The sequence below is a fragment of the Amphiura filiformis genome, chromosome 2 (genome assembly GCF_039555335.1).
Source record: "Amphiura filiformis chromosome 2, Afil_fr2py, whole genome shotgun sequence".
Taxonomy (NCBI): Eukaryota; Metazoa; Echinodermata; class Ophiuroidea; order Amphilepidida; family Amphiuridae; genus Amphiura; species Amphiura filiformis.
The window spans coordinates 18,070,977-18,091,475 of NC_092629.1; the positions used below are offsets into that span (position 1 = coordinate 18,070,977).

Consider the following 20,499-nt stretch of genomic DNA (forward strand, 5'->3'; position numbering starts at 1 on the left):
GCAAAACACATTAACTCCTAAACTCCTGTCAACTCTTTAATTCATTACTCCAAATTGTTCTGTATTTTTGTCTTTACTGCTTTTTACCCATGCTTATTATAAAAATCAAGAAATACACTGCAGTTGTTAGTTAATTCGCTATGTTAACTCAACTTACATGCACATTTTATTTTAAAATAATTTTATATTATTTCGCAATGTATAGTTTACTATAAAGTAGATAGTGGCAAGCACATGATAAAGGACTGATCATTCACTATAATCTTCACTTTTAAACTGTATTTTTTAATGTGTTGATTGTTAGTCCGAAACTCCTGCAAAGCTATGGACATGGCATCTTACCTACTCCATTCTGTAGTCTGCATTGTGTGTTTTCTCAGTCTTCAATCATTTTGTTGAATGTAATTTTAAAAAAAAAATAAAAAAGATAGAAATTGGCCTCACTTTAGTTATGTGTCATTTTACAGTATTTATCATTTATAAAGTAAGACAATAATTTATTTATTTTCTATAAGTGCATGTCAAAATATGGGATATATTGTTCAATATTATAGCTAGCCCCTAAAAACTTTATTTTCAATCGGATTTTTTCTTTTTCGGAAAAGACAAAACTGATGTTAAAGATAGCAATAATATCATCAATAACATTTTGAGTCAATTTTTTCCATAAAACGATACAGGATAGGATAGATAATTACTTTGACTTCAATGTGGTCCATATAATGAAGATTTTGATTCCACAACATTATTAGATCTGTTATCAACATATCAATTATGCACTCACAGGCAACCAAACATCAGTAGTCCACTGATATGACCTCGTGATCATTCCCCCGCTTTGACCATGTCATTTTTTTGATATGCTGATTGCTGAACAAGTTTATGTTTATATGTGTAGGCCTAACCTATGATAACTTTTTAAGTCATAATTAATTCAAACATAACTTTGGCAATACTCAATCGTTTTCGTTCGTTGAAACGGCAAAACATACTTTCTTTTCCTTGCAAATCGAATTAGCAGACATCAAAAACATTTCCACCACGAGAAGTAAAAAAAAAATTCATACCAATAGAAGAAGGCTATAATCTTAGCTAATCTTTAGTGTACACAAACCCCATCTCAGAATTAGGTACCAGCGCCCTATGCGCTGGCGAAAAGATAAAACGACGGTAAGTACGTTTGAATTCATTCTTTTATGCATGGCTGTTTCTATTATGAACTTACACCCCTCTGGAATCAAGCCTTGAAAAATCCATTGTATAACCTTAATGTTGATTTTCATTGTCAGCGACGTGGACCTCCTGGACTTTTGGAGCATGCTCATTAAGTTGCGGTAGTGGTACACAGACCAGATCGTCACGCACCTGCACGAGCTCTGGTTGTCCACAAAGTAATCCATCTATAACCGTATCATGCAACACAGGCAATTGTGGTGAGTATATAAAAGAAAAGAGGAGATTATACAAAATGTAATGATAATTAGGTTAGCTATAATTAAGGAATACTCCTCCGCGCTGTCCGTAAAAAAGAGAACCATATGGGTGTGATGCCTCGTTGTAACTAACGGAACCAACGGACAGAGGGTATTCTGATTCCAATAAATATATACATATAGCAAGTCTCTCCAAAAACACTGCCTAAAGAATAATGAGAACAACACTAGGAGAATTCCATGGAGGAGGCCGATGGAGATTGACCTATTCTGTAAATCCCATAAGCATTTCAGTGCGAGTATACCTGATATGTCGTCATTTGACATGACGCCGATATTCGCCGATGCGCACATCGTTTATCGAACATCGTTACTGCGCATTGCAAGTCGGCGTGACGTCAAATGACGAGTTCTCAGGTGTATTCGCAAAGGCTTATGAGATTTACCGAAAAGGTCAATTGGTGCATGGTGTGCGAATTACACATTTGAGGTACGCAGATGATACCACCTTGGTGACAGCAGGAAAGAGCTACCGGACCTTTTGAGTAATGCTTAAAGGGGACTAATGGTGAACATAAAGAAGATCAAAATCATCGTTATATCAGATGAAAGGAAAGGCCGAGGAGAGAACTTCATACTTGATGGTGGTGTCATTGAAGACGTCCCGCATTTTGAGTTTTTGGGATCCAATATCAATACCAGAGGCGAATGTATTTTAGAGATCAAGCATAGCCTCCCTTGAAAGAGCAAAGTACCCTTGCCAAGAAATAAAAGACAAAAAAATGAAAGAGAAAATCGGGCAAAGCATTAGAAAAAGTTGGAGGACATCTCCCATTCACCCGTATGTGGTGAATTGACTACGTAATTATCACACACTCCAGGGTATAAGCCAACTACACGTATCCACTCCTTTCGAAAGCCGTATCTTGCTAAACAAATGTATTTAGGCCAAAATATCACAATTAATATTGATTTGAATATGTTATCTTCATATTCATGCAAAAATATTAAAAAACTTTAAAAAACCCGACTCTGTACCGACATAATTTCAACCAAGCATTTTACTGTTTCGTTATAATGAATCAAGGCTCATTCATAACATGAGCAAGTTATGGAAAAGTAGACATCTAACTCCCCTTCAGTTACAGCTTGTCAAATCAGTGACCTTTGCAATGGTATATGGCTTAGAATCGATAGAAAGATTCATTTGTGGCTCTGGTGCTACCACATATTCTTATTACAGTTACCTTGAACAGCAAAGAGGGCAAATGGGTGGATCCAAAGAGATAATTGGAACAAAGAAGATACCGTAAAAACTCGATAGTTAGCATATGTGCTTACTATCGAGCGCTTTTGAAAACATGAAATTGTACCATAGTCCGGCGCTTTACCAACTGAGCTATGGGGTTGAGACACACATTTGCAGGTTTACTTGTTCGTATCTGTATTAATGTATCGACGATTTGCTCAAAACCTTTTACACTGTAGACGAGGCTCTTCATGTTTGCATGCATGTTTTAAAAGTGCTCGATAGAGGGCTAATATGCTAACTATCGAGTTTATACGGTACTACTTTCGCGAAAGCTGTCCTATTTTGGACATGTTACCAGACAGTCATGCTTTGATAAATCAATTGTGGAAGGGATGGTGGACGGTAACCGGAAGAGAGGACGACTAGCAGCAAGCTGGCTAGATGATATTGAGAATTTCATTGGCATGTGTGTGACAGATGCAATAGGGACTCCTGCTGGTTTCGCTTCGTTATTCCGAAGGGTCGTTATTCCGAAGGTTCATTACTCCGAATTAACGATAAGGTTCGTTATTCCGAAGGACCGTTATTCCGAAGGGTCATTACTCCGAATTTACAACAAGGTTCGGTATTCCGAAGGGTCGTTATTCCGAAGGGTCGTTATTCCGAAGGGTCATTACTCCGAATTTAAAACAGGGCTCGTTATTCCGAATTTACAACTAGGCTCGTTATTCCGAATTTAAAACAAGGGTCGTTATTCCGAATTTAAAACAAGGCTCGTTATTCCGAAGGGTCATTACTCCGAATTTAAAAGTAGGCTCGTTATTCCGAATTTAAAACAAGGTTCGTTATTCCGAATTTAAAACAAGGGTCGTTATTCCGAATTTAAAACAAGGCTCGTTATTCCGAAGGGTCATTACTCCGAATTTAAAAGTAGGCTCGTTATTCCGAATTTAAAACAAGGTTCGTTATTCCGAATTTAAAACAAGGGTCGTTATTCCGAATTTAAAACAAGGCTCGTTATTCCGAAGGGTCATTACTCCGAATTTATAAGTAGGCTCGTTATTCCGAATTTAAAACAAGGTTCGTTACTCCGAATTTAAAACCAGGCTCGTTATTCCGAATTTAAAACAAGGCTCGTTATTCCGAATTTAAAACAAGGGTCGTTATTCCGAATTTAAAACAAGGCTCGTTATTCCGAAGGGTCATTACTCCGAATTTATAAGTAGGCTCGTTATTCCGAATTTAAAACAAGGTTCGTTACTCCGAATTTAAAACCAGGCTCGTTATTCCGAATTTAAAACAAGGCTCGTTATTCCGAAGGGTCATTACTCCGAATTGATACTAAGGTTCATTATTCCGAAGGGTCGTTACTCCGAATTTAATATGAGGCTCGTTATTCCGAAGGGTCATTACTCCGAATTGATACTAAGGTTCATTATTCCGAAGGGTCGTTACTCTGAATTTAATATGAGGCTCGTTATTCCGAAGGGTCATTACTCCGAATTGATACTAAGGTTCATTATTCCGAAGGGTCGTTACTCCGAATTTAATATGAGGCTCGTTATTCCGAAGGGTCATTACTCCGAATTTATACTAAGGTTCATTATTCCGAAGGGTCGTTACTCCGAATTTAATATGAGGCTCGTTATTCCGAAGGGTCATTACTCCGAATTTAAAACCAGGCTCATTATTCCGAATTTAAAACAAGGCTCGTTACTCCGAATTTAAAACAAGGCTCGTTATTCCGAAGGGTCATTACTCCGAATTTAAGACAAGGCTCGTTATTCCGAATTTAAAATAAGGCTCGTTATTCCGAATTTAAAACTAGGCTCGTTATTCCGAAGGGTCATTACTCCGAATTTAAAACAAGGCTCGTTATTCCGAAGGGTCATTACTCCGAATTTAAGACAAGGCTCGTTATTCCGAATTTAAAATAAGGCTTGTTATTCCGAATTTAAAACTAGGCTCGTTATTCCGAAGGGTCATTACTCCGAATTTAAAACAAGGCTCGTTATTCCGAAGGGTCATTACAAGTTAAGGCCTCGTTATTCCGAATTTAAAATAAGGCTCGTTATTCCGAATTTAAAACTAGGGTCGTTATTCCGAAGGGTCATTACTCCGAATTTAAAACCAGGCTCGTTATTCCGAATTTAACACAAGGCTCGTTACTCCGAATTTAAAACAAGGCTCGTTATTCCGAAGGGTCATTACTCCTAATTTAAAACAAGGCTCGTTATTCCGAATTTAAAACAATGCTCGTTACTCCGAATTTAAAACAAGGCTCGTTATTCCGAAGGGTCATTCCGAATTTAAAACAAGGCTCGTTATTCCGAAGGGTCATTACTCCGAATTTCAAATTAGGCTTGTTATTCCGAATTTAAAACAAGGCTCGTTATTCCGAATTTAAAACAAGGCTCGTTATTCCGAATTTAAAACAAGGCTCGTTATTCCGAATTTAAAACAAGGGTCGTTATTCCGAAGGGTCATTATTCCGAATTTAAAATTGGGCTCGTTATTCCGAATTTTAAACAAGGGTCGTTATTCGAAGGGTCATTACTCCGAATTTCGAGATGACCCTTCGAGTATTGATTCTTCGGAATAACGAACCTGGTTGTAAATTCGATTCAATAAGGTTCGTTATTCCGAAGGGTCATTACTCTGAAATGACAATAATGGGCCTTTTAGGTAAAAAAACAATAAAAAAAAAAGAAAGAAAGAAAGAAAGAAAGAAAAAAGAAAGAAAGAAAGAAAGAAAGAAAGAAAGAAAGAAAGAAAGAAAGAAAGAAAGAAAGAAAGAAAGAAAGAAAGAAAGAAAGAAAGAAAGAAAGAAAGAAAGAAAGAAAGAAAGAAAGAAAGAAAGAAAGAAAGAAAGAAAGAAAGAAAGAAAGAAAGAAAAAGAAAACAAAGAAAATAAGTAAGCAAGTAAATAAGAAAGAAAAAAAAAAGAACGGCAAAAACTGACAAAAAATATAGTCGGTCAAATATTAAAAAGTAACACAGAAAGCTCATATACCACACAACTTATAATGAATCATTCAATACATTTTTTGTCTCATTTGATATGATGACACATTTCAGTGAAGTGCACTTGTGAGCAAAATATTTTTTTGTTACATAATTATTAGTTTTGAGATGAAAAAAATTAAACATTTATCACTTTTTTACAAATGCAAATTGAATCGCAAAACATGGCTTGGCTATTTGCAATAATAAAAAAAGATACATAAAAACAAAATTTTCTGTAATAAAATAGGTTTAATAACCAGTTTAACTACAAGTTTGTCAAAATTGCCTCATAAAAACAATAAAATACAAAAGAAATTGCATACGTGCATTAGTAAAGGAATGGTAAGTGGTTTCCATTTTGCGTTATCTTGTCCACGTCTATGACCATAATGAGAACCAAATATCCGATATCTTTCAAATAAAAAGCCAATTGAAGCTGCAATTTCAAAGAAATTAAATATGAGAAAACCCGAATATGACTTAATTATTTATAGGTAAATGAACTTGTATTACTTGTTGCTCGAGAAATTAGACAAAATAATGCACTTGCGCTGATGTTGATGCGTCTAATGCACGAGCTCGAGCCATACACGAGAAGAAAAAATTAGGGGTTCATTCATATAATTATTTTCATGACTAAACGGTTGTTTATGCCCGAGGGGCCGCTTGTGATTCTTATTTCATCAAAATAATAACAAAAAAGTTGTTAAAATACACGATTTCCCTGCATTTTCCCTACCCGGCGATCTCACATCCACCGGGCATAAACGCTGTTTATGCCCGGCTCTCAACCAATCACGCGCGCCGTTATATAGCGAGTATGTATGAACTTGAATTCAGAAGTTGACATTACTTAAAAAGTTGACGCAACGACTTACATCAACTTTTTAAGTAATGCCAACAAAGTTGATTAGTTGACGGAACTTTTGAGCTTTTTCAGCATTTTTAAGTTCGGATAACTAAAATGAATTTTGTTTTGGCAACTTTTACACTATATTTTGAGTTGTCCAAACTTACTCCTTTTGAATTGCGCCAACAAGGCGAACATGTCATTTCTATGAGTGCATGGCATAAACAAGCTGCGTCACGCAGCGTTAGAACTCAATTAACATGATCAACGATTTGCTAGTGTTGCGTACACGCGCATGTCACCGCGCCCATCTCACGCGGAGCGCATAAGATAATCGCGTTGACTCCCGGCCGTTGACCCTATGAGCCGAGCTACTTTCTGCAAGTAGGCCTACTCATTTTCTCCCAATTTTTGAAGGAAAACGGTATGGAAATGTTATTTAAACTTGTAAACCCTTATTATTTTCATTTGTATTGAATTGCTAACAATGTTCAGAATGTTGGGTATGTATGAACGGGGTTCATTCATAGATTTCGGGCATGATCGTTGATTAATGCCCTCGGCTCACGCCTCGGGCATAAACAGCGATCATGCCCTCAATCCTATGAATGAACCTCTAAATTTATGCACGGCTAGTAATTTACTAACGGAGGCTCTGATTGGTTCTCACTATCTAGGAGTGTATAAAATATCATCATTTCGCCATTTGCCCACTTCAGTGTCCCTTAAGCAATATTTGAAATTGCACGGGTTATTTTTTTGGGGGGGGGGGGTTGTTTCTTTGCATTCCGTACCCATTAAAATCTTCGAGGTGTAACTTTTCATTAATCACCTAATCTATACAATGAAAATTGAGTTTCTTTCGGAGTTAACGCGTAACGACTATGACTATTCCGACACGCCTTAAGGTTATTACAATGTTGCGATTATAAAATTTGAAAACGAAATTTGATTAGCAAGCTAGCCAGAGCTGCATCATCTTTTCTTCCATAATATAGTACATGAAAATACAATGCGTTTGGTGAATTATAATTCATTATGGAAATATAATAGACATATTAAAATAGCAAAAACTTGTTGCATCGAATATTCGACGTGGACCAAAAAGTGACACTAACAATACCAAATCCTTTTATCTAAACACATTGAAAATCTCACCGTATTATCAAACTTTTGATAACATCCTCATTTTTAAATATATCACATTCTCAAAGATCATAGTTTGCCAATACCATGTTCCTGGTTTTGAGGGAGCGATTGACATATTTTGATATACAGTTTTCTTATAATTGACACCCTTCCTTACGTTGATGACGTTTTGGGCGCTTTGGCTCGGCTAACTCTAATCAGCCGGAATCAGTGGACCGGAAAATTCAGGGCAACTTTCATTGCATCAAAAATGCGTCATTAAAGGGGAAAACCCGGAAAAACATATCAAGTACTGAGTAAAATGAAATCATTTACTAAGATATATTATTACTGACTTTTCCTTGGTCTCACATGAAATTTCTTAACATATTCAAACTGAATGTAGAACGTAGCCTTTAAAGTGTAGGCCTATACGAGGGATCCAACATGAGAGCCTACATCGGCTTTGCCATTTCAAGCAGCTAGCTTTTGATAATATAATGCAATGGTAATCTAGTTGAAACTTAACCAGGTATTTTCTTGTTTTGAAAGGTCCAGTAGCTTCTAGTGACAGAATTTAAACTTCTGAAGTCCAAAATCAAATATCTAAAGTTGGTAAACATCATTAGCAAACATTCCTGACTTGAACTAAAAGTTGATATCCATGGTTTAAAAAGGGCACTTGAGTTTGAGAATAATTGTACAAGTGTGCTCTTTTCAAATATGTATTTGGATTCCCTTACGATAATACTTGTGATAGATATAAAGGCTCGAAATGGTAAAGAGACTTTTGAGATAACCTGTACTTAGAATGTCATGTACGTAGAACTATAATAAAAAGGGCCAGAAAGAACCATTTTAGGCATGAGAAGCCAGGTTCTGTTAAAGCCAGAAGGAACCATTTTGAGTTCTTGCAAGTTCCTAGAACCTCTAGTTGTCCTGTATGTAGAACCACTACAACCTGTTTGTTTCTAAGATTGTGTCATCAGTTGATCAATAGGCCTACTCTGTCTTCGACGGTGTTCATGGATTTCAATGACGTTGATGGCGTTTTGGGCGCTTTTGGCTCGATTAACTCCAATCAAAGGCTTCTTGATGTGGTGGTTGTGAAAAGTGAGAGGAAAGGTTTATCTTTAAATTGCAAGAAGACAGAATGTATGGTGGTATCAAAGACTGAAAGCCCGACATGCATATTGAAGGTGAAAGATCAAAGAATTAAGCAAGTTTCCTCCTTCAACTACCTTGGCAGTCTAATCACAGAAGATGCCAGATGTATTAAGGAGATTAAGAGAAGGATTGCACTGGCTAAGTCTGCGTTCTCAAAGTTAGACAAGATCCTAAAAACAGTGCCCTCAGTATAGAGACCAGAATTCGGGTACTTAATTTATGGAAGTGAAGCATGGTCAATGACAACAGACATTAAAAGAAGATTGGAGAGCTGCGAGATGTGGTTCCTTTAGAAGAATGATGAAGATCCCGTGGACTGATAAAGTGTCTAATGACGATGTCCTAAGTAGAGCAAATGTGAAAAGGAAGCTGTTACGTGAAATCAGAGTTAAGCAGCTCAAATTCCTTGGTCATATCCTTAGAAAGGATGGTTTCGAGAACCTAGTATTGACAGGAAGAATAGAAGGAACAAGGAGCAGAGACAGGAAGAGAGTGATGTGGTTATCAAATCTGAAAGACTGGCTAAAATAAAGGGGAGCTGAACATAAAGCGACAGAGCTTCTGGAGATGGCTTATAACAGAGAATTGTGGCATGACATGATCGCCAACGTCTTAGGATATGGCACCTAGAGAGAGAGAGAGAGAGAGAGAGAACTCCAATCAGCTGGAATTAGCGGACCGGAAAACTGCCAGCGAGATAGCTAGTTATCACACCACTCTTCGCCATACATACATTCTCCCAGCCACATTTCCCTAACATAATATGAAATGAAAAAAAGGGAAATTTAGTTCGGCAGAGGCGCCGTCCAGTTTTCCCGTCCGCTAATTCTGGCTGATTGGAATTAGCCGAGCTAAAGCGCTCAAAACGTCTTCAACGTCAGGAAGGGTGCCAATAATAAGAAAAGACCCTTTTTTTAAAGTCAATATGCTAGATGAGACCCTCCTTCTTTTTTACGTTTTTATACAATTTTATCATAAAAATGCCATGAAATAATTAATGAAGAAACTTAAAATCAAACTATTGGCATCTATATTTCTATTGCAAATTTGCAAAAAATTAAAACTTTTGAAATTTGTTCCATATTTGAAGAGTTTGTTTCCAAAAGGCGCTAAATCCAAAGGCTGCTTTATGTAAAATTCAATTGCAAATATTCCTAAGAGTAGCAGTAACCTCATCTTGCCAATCTAATAACATTGGACTACTAGTATAGTTATAACAATTCTTTGGATATCTTTAAAAAAATAATTGCAAATCTCTTTAACCTCCCACGTGCGAAGACGAAAACAATAAATATAAAAGAAAATATTTTTTTTGGTTCCAAAAGGAGCTAAATCCAATGGCAGCCATTTTAAAACTTTGCAATGGAGAATTTTTAGGGGACAAAATGATTTTGAAAATAGTTAGAAAATAAGATAGAGTTACAAACATATCCATTCCAATTGTTAAATGTCATTTAAACTTTTAAAATGTTAAAATATACCCAATAAACCCTTTTAATCACCATTTATTACCGACAGGCCTACTTCCTAACGCCTGTCGGCACTATACCCCCAACCATCCTCCCCCCGAGTTCAGTAGGGCATACATGTTTAGAAAATGAACGCTTTTAAAAGTGTACCAAAATATTTAAGGAATGACATGCTAAACATTTATTTTAATAGGCAAATCATACTGCATAAAAATGATCGATACTGCCTTAGTCATCTCTAAGAAAATATCGAAACTATATATATACCCGGGATATATACAAATCTGGCGACGGATTTAAATGGTACGGGATCTGTTCATTTTAGTGTAATATCGTTGCATTTTACATTTTTTTAGAGAGAGTCATATGAATGAAAAAAGCGAATGCTCTTTTACCAGTTTTCCCCAAGGTTATTATACTTTATAGTTGTAGAGCTTTTAGTGATGTTCTGTTCATGGTGGTTAGTGTATAAAGCAAAATAATTATGTCTATTTATGTTCAATATCTAAAAATTCTTATTTTTATAGCTTTAAAAAGCTATAATGTGTGATTTGCTTCACAGCAACGCCCTCCATTTTACTCGGATTTCTACTTTTTGCATAATTAAAATGCCCAGTGGTGTACTAAAACACCACGTAAAAGACTAAGCCTGAAGTGCTTTAATAACAGTACAATTTTAACTGTTTATATTAAAACCGGGTCGACTGCTTGCTAACATCTCCCGTGGATGTCGGCTTATGTATACATACGTCGTGCGCGATGCTCCATGCAGTAGAATAAAGGTATTGTTTATAGCCCCTGACGTGTATCTATCGTCTTATATAACACGGGCGACATCATTATTTTAAGCCAAAAATAATGATGTCGCCCGTGTTATATGAGACGATAGATGCAAGTCAGCGGCTAAAACAATATCTTTATTCTTATTCTTAAACACTTTAATTCAAATAAAGAAATCATAAGTATTAAAAATTTTATTCAAATTAAATCCTACATTTTGGAAGGAATTATACCTAGGGCTTAAAATCGATCAGTCCCGTTGTTGCTATGCACCTTCGATTGGTTCAAATAGCGCGTATGCGTATCGCGTTGATGCACACCCGCTGACCCGTGTGATATCGTGTCATATCACGCGGGTAAGAACCAATAAGATTGCAGGTACGTTCTCAAGTGTTTAAGAATACATGTTACGATCGGCGAGCGTAGTAGTCCTACACACATTGTAGGCGCTGGAATGAAATCGCAATATTCTTCGTTATACCTCATTTTGTTTGGCTCGAAATTAAAAGGGGATAATGTGATCAGTGAAAACAAACATTTAAATAGGAATCTATTCTTTATGCAAATCACACATTATTGCTTTAAATGTGTTTATCGTTAGGCCATAGACCCTATAAGAGGGGCTATGGTTAGCCCTTAGTATTTTTGAGTATTTACGTTGACTGTTTAATTTACTGTTTAATTTGGTTAATTTAGTCTTTACCTCATGTACCTTAACTGTAACCATGGTAACCTATTACAAAGTAAACGTATTGAAGTGTTTAAACAAGTATTTAAAACCCAAACATTTTTATTTTCAGTGCATTAATAGGGAACGCTATTATTATACCAAGTTATGTTTAACAAAAATCTAACTCCATACTTTTTTTATCGTTCATTAAAAAAAGTTAGGTTTCTAGCATGTTTCGTTTTGTACCTTTGTTGAAATCCCGAGATCTAAAAACCCAAGATGGCCGCCAATTAAATATGCAAATTAGGTCATTTTTGTATTTTTCGCTTTTCTTTAACCAAAGTATTAATTAATTAGTTAATTGATTAATTAGTTCATTCATTCATTCATTCATTCATTCATTCATTCATTCATTCATTCATTCATTCATTCATTCATTCATTCATTCATTCATTCATTCATTCATTCATTCATTATTCATTCATTCATTCATTAATCTATTTATTTATTTATTTGCATATTCTTCCTGTCTGTCTTCCCGTCTGTCTATCTTCCATTCTTCTTTGCTCCATTTTTCCCTTTCCCCTTGATTCTTTTTTTATTGGTTTTTTTTACCTATAAGGCCCATTATTGTCATTTCGGAGTAATGACCCTTCGGAATAACTAACCCTATTGAATCGAATTTACAACCAGGTTCGTTATTCCGAAGGGTAAATAGTCCGAAGGGTCATTACTCCGAAATTCGGAGTAATGACCCTTCGGAATAACGACCCTTGTTTAAAATTCGGAATAACGAGCCTAATTTTAAATTCGGAATAATGACCCTTCAGAATAACGACCCTTGTTTTAAATTCGGAATAACGACCCTTGTTTTAAATTCGGAGTAATGACCCTTCGGAATAACGAGCCTTGTTTTAAATTCGGAATAACGAGCCTTGTTTTAAATTCGGAATAACGAGCCTAATTTGAAATTCGGAGTAATGACCCTTCGGAATAACGAACCTTGTTTTAAATTCGGAGTAATGACCCTTCGGAATAACGACCCTTGTTTTAAATTCGGAATAACGAGCCTAATTTTAAATTCGGAATAATGACCCTTCGGAATAACGACCCTTGTTTTAAATTCGGAGTAATGACCCTTCGGAATAACGAGCCTTGTTTTAAATTCGGAATAACGAGCCTTGTTTTAAATTCGGAATAACGAGCCTAATTTGAAATTCGGAGTAATGACCCTTCGGAATAACGAGCCTTGTTTTAAATTCGAGTAATGACCCTTCGGAATAACGAGCCTTGTTTTAAATTCGGAGTAACGAGCCTTATTTTAAATTCGGCATATCGAACCTGGCTTTAAAGTCGGAGTAATGACCCTTCGGAATAACGAGCCTAGTTTTAAATTCGGAATAACGAGCCTTATTTTAAATTCGTAATAACGAGGCTTGTCTTAAATTCGGAGTAATGACCCTTCGGAATAACGAGCCTTGTTTTAAATTCGAGTAATGACCCTTCGGAATAACGAGCCTGGTTTTAAATTCGGAGTATGACCCTTCGGAATAACGAGCCTAGTTTTAAATTCGGAATAACGAGCCTTATTTTAAATTCGGAATAACGAGCCTTGTCTTAAATTCGGAGTAATGACCCTTCGGAATAACGACCCTTGTTTTAAAATCGGAGTAACGAGCCTTGTTTTAAATTCGGAATAATGAGCCTGGTTTTAAATTCGGAGTAATGACCCTTCGGAATAACGAGCCTAGTTTTAAATTCGGAATAACGAGCCTTATTTTAAATTCGGAATAACGAACCTTGCGTTGAATTCGGAGTAATGACCCTTCGGAATAACGAGCCTTGTTTTAAATTCGGAATAACGAGACTTATTTTAAATTCGGAATAACGAACCTTGCTTAAATTCGGAGTAATGACCCTTCGGAATAACGAGCCTTGTTTTAAATTCGGAATAACGAGCTTTGTTTTAAATTCGGAGTAATGACCCTTCGGAATAACGAGCCTTGTTTTAAATTCGGAATATCGAACCTTGTTTTAAATTCGGAGTAATGACCCTTCGGAATAACGAGCCTTGTTTTAAATTCGGAGTAATGACCCTTCGGAATAACGACCCTTGTTTTAAATTCGGAATAACGAGCCTGGTTTTATATTCGTTAAAAATACGACCCTTCGGAATAACGAGCCTAGTTTTAAATTCGGAATATCGAGCCTTATTTTAAATTCGGAATAACGAGCCTAGTTGTAAATTCGGAATAACGAGCCCTGTTTTAAATTCGGAGTAATGACCCTTCGGAATAACGACACTTGTTTTAAATTCGGAATGCCCATTTAAATTCGGAATAACGAGCCTGGTTTTAAATTCGGAGTAATGACCCTTCGGAATAACGAGCCTAGTTTTAAATTCGGAATAACGAGCCTTATTTTAAATTCGGAATAACGAGCCTAGTTGTAAATTCGGAATAACGAGCCCTGTTTTAAATTCGGAGTAATGACCCTTCGGAATAACGACACTTGTTTTAAATTAGGAATAACGAGCCTGGTTTTAAATTCGGAGTAATGACCCTTCGGAATAACGAGCCTAGTTTTAAATTCGGAATATCGAGCCTTATTTTAAATTCGGAATAACGAGCCTAGTTGTAAATTCGGAATAACGAGCCCTGTTTTAAATTCGAGTAATGACCCTTCGGAATAACGACCCTTCGGAATAACGACCCTTCGAATAATGACCCTTCGAGTAATGACCCTTCGGAATAGTGAACCTTCGGAGTAATGACCCTTCGGAATAATGAGCCTTGTTGTAAATTCGGAGTAATGACCCTTCGGAATAACGGTCCTTCGGAATAACGACATGACCCCCTCCTGCTAACCGAACTCGATGGCGAACTCTCATGAGGACCACACCTGCAACATAATGTTTATAATATTATGTGTGTGTTTGAGGGAGAGAGAGGGAAAGAGAGAGAGAGAGAGAGAGAGAGAGTTAGAGAGAGAGATATTTAGAGAGAGAGGGAGAGAGGGGAGGGAGAGAAAACGAAAGAAAGAAAGAAAGACAGAAAGAAAGAGAGAAAGAGAAAGAAAGAAAGATGAAGAAACTAGATATGTTTCGGTTTATTGATGTGTGTGTGGGGGAGAGAGAGAGGAAAGAGAGAGAGAGAGTTAGTGTGAGAGAGAGGGGAGGAGAGAAGAACGAAAGAAAGAAAGAAAGAAAGGAAAATGAAGAAACTAGATATGTTTCGGTTTATTCGATCATGAAATCCAGCGGTGACCATAAAATGACCTCTGATGACCTTGAAAAGACCATGGACAAAATTGTCAACATCGTGAGAAATGTCAACATTAAAGGACGGTGACCTAATAAATTCCGATGTTCCTTCCGCTGTTAGTCTACAGTGTTTTTATTAATGATAATCATCGTGATAGTGTAATAAATTGATAACAAATATGAGATCCTCTTTTTCTCATCAACATATTGAAATTATGAGTTCCAAAATCCAAATTGCAGATGATATCATCAAAAAACTGTTGAATTAGTCTCAAATGTGGTATAACACTACTGAGACTATATAATTCGACACTTTTTTTAATGATTTATTGAAATATTGGGAATGCCTAATTTCAATATGTTAATGAGAAAAATATGAGGTAAAGTGGGGGATTATCAGGCCACCAACCTTTAAGTGTAATAATAATCTATCGAATACAATAATTTGACCTCTGATGACATTGAAATGACCTTATTCATGTATTGAATCATATCATTATCAAATATACTAATTTTCGTTTGAATCGGACAATCTTTGGAATTTTACCCCCTTTTACCGGCGTATCATGATACATCGCCAGAGCCACCGTGTAACAGCAATCGCCTATTGATTTGACATACTGGCGTATCATGTGACGTATCACTGTAGAAACACTATGGGAATTCAATGTTTTGACATAATATCGTATGCGTTTATGACCCCATGAGAACTACCTGCCAATTGGCCAAAAAGAAGTATTTTCAATTGGACCAATCAGCAACATTGTTAGAATAATTTCACCACGCAAAACAATTTGGGGTGAATTATTTGCAACGCTCCATTCTGATTGGTAATTAAAGTAAAAATATCATGTAATTGACCAATAGCACAAACAGAAAGTATTCCAATGAGTTGAATAACAAACCTAAATACCTAAGAAATTAAAAGGAAAATCTACTTGTTTGCTTCCCAGTGAGTACTCAAGAATTGATAAATTTTCAAAATGTAATTTTCTCAAAACATCATTATCACTCATACGCTAGTATGCTAAAACTACGACAAATTGCTTCAATTCTCCCATGTAGCATGGTCTGGGTGGGCATCTGGTTCAGCCTGGTCTGGTTGTACTTGTGGAGGGACCGGGAGAACAGAATCGAGGAACCAAGCTTGTGCGGAATCTGGCAAATGCACTCATCTAGGATCTCCAGCTTTTAGCAGAGACTGTGACGGAGGAGCGGCGAGTTGGTGCAGTGAGTATTAAAGGGACGTGGTCCAATTTTATGTTCAGTTTTCTAATGTACATTGAGGCCTACAATTAAAACCAGCTGTTTCTTAATTTTGAGTTATAAGTTGCTCCAGAGTCTACAAAGAAACACAAGCGATCAAAAACCAAATGCCGTCAGCAATTTTTATTAGCCATTAAAAGTAGAGAGCCGGTATGTTCACACATTAAAGCCATATTATAACATTTTCAAACAAAATAGATTAGCATTTCTTTGCCATATAATGTTAGCCTTTACTGTCAGATATATCCCCTTTTATTTTTGAGCCGAACAACTACGGCAAAGCAAAGAAAATTGGAATGTAATACCATCGCACATGTCGCCAATACGTACCACTCCTTCGGTCATGTTGTGGTACGACCCTTTGTTGTGTATATCACCGTCCCGCACGCCGTGTACGTACTGTGTCATGTGTGTGTTGTGAACATTGTGTGTGCGTTCGACTAATAATTCCATCGTAATAATAAAGCGCCGGATTCAGCGTTTTATTCAAAATCTCGGATTTTGAGAAAACTACAGCACCTAGAGTCTTGATTTTTGCAGGGTATATTGGTTTAATAAAGTACAATTTAATCGTGTTAAAAAGGAATTTTAAAAATTCAGTGAGGGCGTCTTCCTGTGTGTATGTGTTATTTTTATTAGAGGTCAAAGGTCTTTAAGAGGTCACTTTCGTGGCCGAGACGAATTAAATAACATAGCTTAGTGACGCTAATAGCACACATGAATTGACATTAGCTAGTGTCTACTCTATAGGATGTTCACAGATTTGGGGTCAAATGTCGATAGGGATCGCTACCAGTCGACTAACAAACTTCGTCCTATCTAGTTATTATTTCTTTCTCTTTATTTCTTTCACTTCTTTTCATAGCCTTTTTCTCTTCCTGCAGGCCCCTCTTCTTCCCTCCTCCGTCTCTCACTCCCTACCTTCTTTCTTTTTTATTTTATCTATTTTCTTTCTTTCTTTCTTTCTTTCTTTCTTTCTTTCTTTCTTTCTTTCTTTCTTTCTTTCTTTCTTTCTTTCTTTCTTTCTTTCTTTCTTTCTTTCTTTCTTTCTTTCTTTCTTTCTTTCTTTCTTTTTTTTATTTATTTATTTCTATGCAGTGACGTAGCTAGGGCTTTGTCGGGGCAAGGGGCGAGGGGAATGCAACTTTTAAGGGGGGGGGGGTATTTGACGGAAATGGTCAAAAATAGATCTTAAGTCTCAGGAAGGTCAGCTTTCCACGGGGAAGGGTGGGGCAAGACTACTCTCTCACAGGGAACAGCTGTATCCTCCTTTGCTACGCCATTCTTTCTTTGCCAATATCCTTCTTAAAATAAATTTAAATGGAAATTCGTGAAAAAACTTTTGCTACGCCATTCTTTCTATGCCAATCTCCTTCTTGAAATAAAATTAAATGGAAATTCGTGAAAAAACCTTTTATAGGCATATGTCATCATGTTACATGTAAATTGGCGCTTATCATTATCACTGTGATCATCATAGAGGGTGTGCAATACGACATCAACCATGACAGAGTCATCGCGGAATCATCCTCATTTAAATAAAATTCTGCCCTCCGTAAGGTACCACTGGCCAATTCGCATGATAATACAATAGACCAGGTGATGAATCAGATAATTTCGAGGAGCATAACAAACACCAAATTGGTGTCGTATGACCTTTGACATGCATGCATTCTTTTGTCGAGAGTTGACATGGTCTTTCAATTTGTGCCGAGTGTCCTTGGCAGAATTGACTATGCTTCAGTGGTCATGAAAGGATTCAATAGATAACCTCTGCCCCACTAATCCCCAGCTATTGTCTGAAATTGCTCCTCGGAAGATATATCATAACAACTCAGTCCTCAAATGATAGTCATATAACGACCAAAGAAAAGATAAATGACTGACTATCATTGAGGACTGAGTTCCGCAGTCTAGTGATGAATATGAATGGTAATGGAATCTGCCATCTTAGAACTGCCCCCAACATGGCCTGTCTTCGTTAGATTATAATACGTCGTACAAATGTCACACGTGTGTTGCTGTTGGCATGGGGATTCAATAGTAATTCGGGTAAAAGTATAACATTTAAACTAGACAAAGCTGTGGTCTAAGACCACAAACACAGCCGAGGTGTGACCCCTTAATGACCTTTGACCCCAAAATTTATAAACCCTCCATAGACATTGGCTAAAGTCAATGCATGTGTGTACGTAGCATCACTCTGCTATGTTATTTGTGGCAGAAGAGATATTTTAAAGGTTTTTCCGTCTTGACCGGTTTTACACCGGAAGTAACCCCTTACCTTTGACCTCAAATCTGTGTTTGAGTTACCGGCAGCAATTGGCGTTACTGTCCTACATAATTTGTGGTAGAAGTAGCATTTTGAGTTAAAATCACGTTTTTGACCTCTGTGACCCATACGTAACCTTTGACCCCACGAGTTTCATTTGACATGTAGTGGCATGGTCAGTGATGGTTGTGACCAAGTTAGGTCAAAATCGGTGTAAGCATGTTAGTGCTAGAGCAAATGTAATGGTCGACAGATGAAAGAAGAAAGAAAGAAGAAGAAGATCCTGTAAGAAAAGAAGACACAGCCGGGATACGGCTGTGTAAGAAGATCATGTAAGAAAAAAAAAAGAAATATTTGGACAAAATTAGGGTCAACAATTCACAACTTTAGTCGGCAAAAAATAGCGACGGGCATACTTAACACGAGAATGCTCGTCGCGGTGATATCGTGTTTTGTCGGTATATTCAACGCACTAAAGGGTCTATTGTTCTATTGTGTCCGATTTGAGCGCTGACATATTGGAAAATGTTGCCAATCAATATTCATGTGGGTGTACATTCAACGTCCAGTTATCTAAATTGGGTGGTTTGTGTTTGGCAGGTGTGAAATATATCTGACTAGGTGGTTTAATTACGTAACGTATTAAGGTTTTGGCATCATTAAATGGCTGCCTAGTGCTGTTACGAGTCATGCAATATTTTATGTATAATTCTATAATAATAATAATTATTTTCTTTATTCACTTTCTTTTCCTTTCTCTGCACTTATTCTTTGCACACACTTAAGCAGTGGCGTAGATTTCTTTTTGACAGGGGGGATTTCAGCATAGGCCTATTGAAACTAAACTGGTGAAATATGGGACAAAAGTGGAATAGATTCGCGCGAAGCGCTACAAATGGCATTTTGTGGCTATAAAATGGCCAAATATGAGGTTAATTTCGACACAAACCAATACACAGGCGTCAATATTGGGGGGGGGGGGTGATTATATTGACCATCCTCCCTGGCAAAATATTGGGGATATGCCGATCTACGCCTATGTAATTTAGAGCCCTGTGACTCCATCGGTCTCCTTCTCCCTCTCTCTCCTTCTCCCCCTCTTTCTTCCTCCCCTCCCCTACAATCTCGATCACTCATCCGCTTCTCCTCTTTTCATCTCTCGACCCCTCCTTCACTACCTCAATTGGACCTGGCTTTTAAAATGGATATTCGTGACATTAAAAAATCCATTTTATTTTATTAAACAGGCCTATAACCATGACAACAACATAATAGCAGTAGTTAATTACACAGATAGCCCTATAAACCTGGCAGCAATGACACGTTGTTACGGGTAGTCGATCAGCAACTCTATTGAATTTATTTAAATGAGGCGCCTAAATTAAGATGGGTGGTAAATAATTCTATATAGACGGTAAAGCGTGCTTTTGTGTGTGTGCGACAACTAGAACACACCCTTGTGTGGTATTATAACAAAAGGTACCTCTCGCTAAAGTAGGCGCTTTCACGTGACTCTCGTTTGATCACTTATTGACAGTAGCCTGTCTATATAGCGTTAATACGCTGTCAGGTCAGTTACCGATTTAATGGCGGAAGCCCTTTGTCCCGGACAAAAGGTACCTCTCGATGAATAGCTGGGCGGAAACTCTAATAGGCACAAAGGAACAATATGCGTTACGTAATCTATTTCCTCTCCTTTCTATATCTAACCTGCTTGGGTATATTCACCAGTTTGTTCCCCCTACGTTCTCAGGGAATCGATCTAAACGTAATTAGTCAAAAAGGCCCAATCACTTGAATAGTACCCGCGAATTCCAAAATCATATCCCTATTCTTTTCTGATCCAATCCGCAGCATACTCCTCGTGGTCCTGCGAGATGTGTTGCTCCAATATTTGTGGTTCTGAGACTAAAACCGAGACTAGAACCTGCGGTGGACCAGGTT

At 37.1% G+C, this 20,499-nt stretch overlaps 1 long non-coding RNA gene across 1 annotated transcript; it reads left to right on the forward strand.

Moving 5' to 3' along the window:
* Positions 1 to 1,319: 1,319 nt before the first annotated feature.
* LOC140135515 (uncharacterized) lies at positions 1,320 to 20,476 on the forward strand. The gene is made up of 3 exons (XR_011856528.1): positions 1,320 to 1,433; positions 16,083 to 16,247; positions 20,410 to 20,476. It is a non-coding gene; the product is annotated as an uncharacterized lncRNA (long non-coding RNA).
* Positions 20,477 to 20,499: the final 23 nt, after the last annotated feature.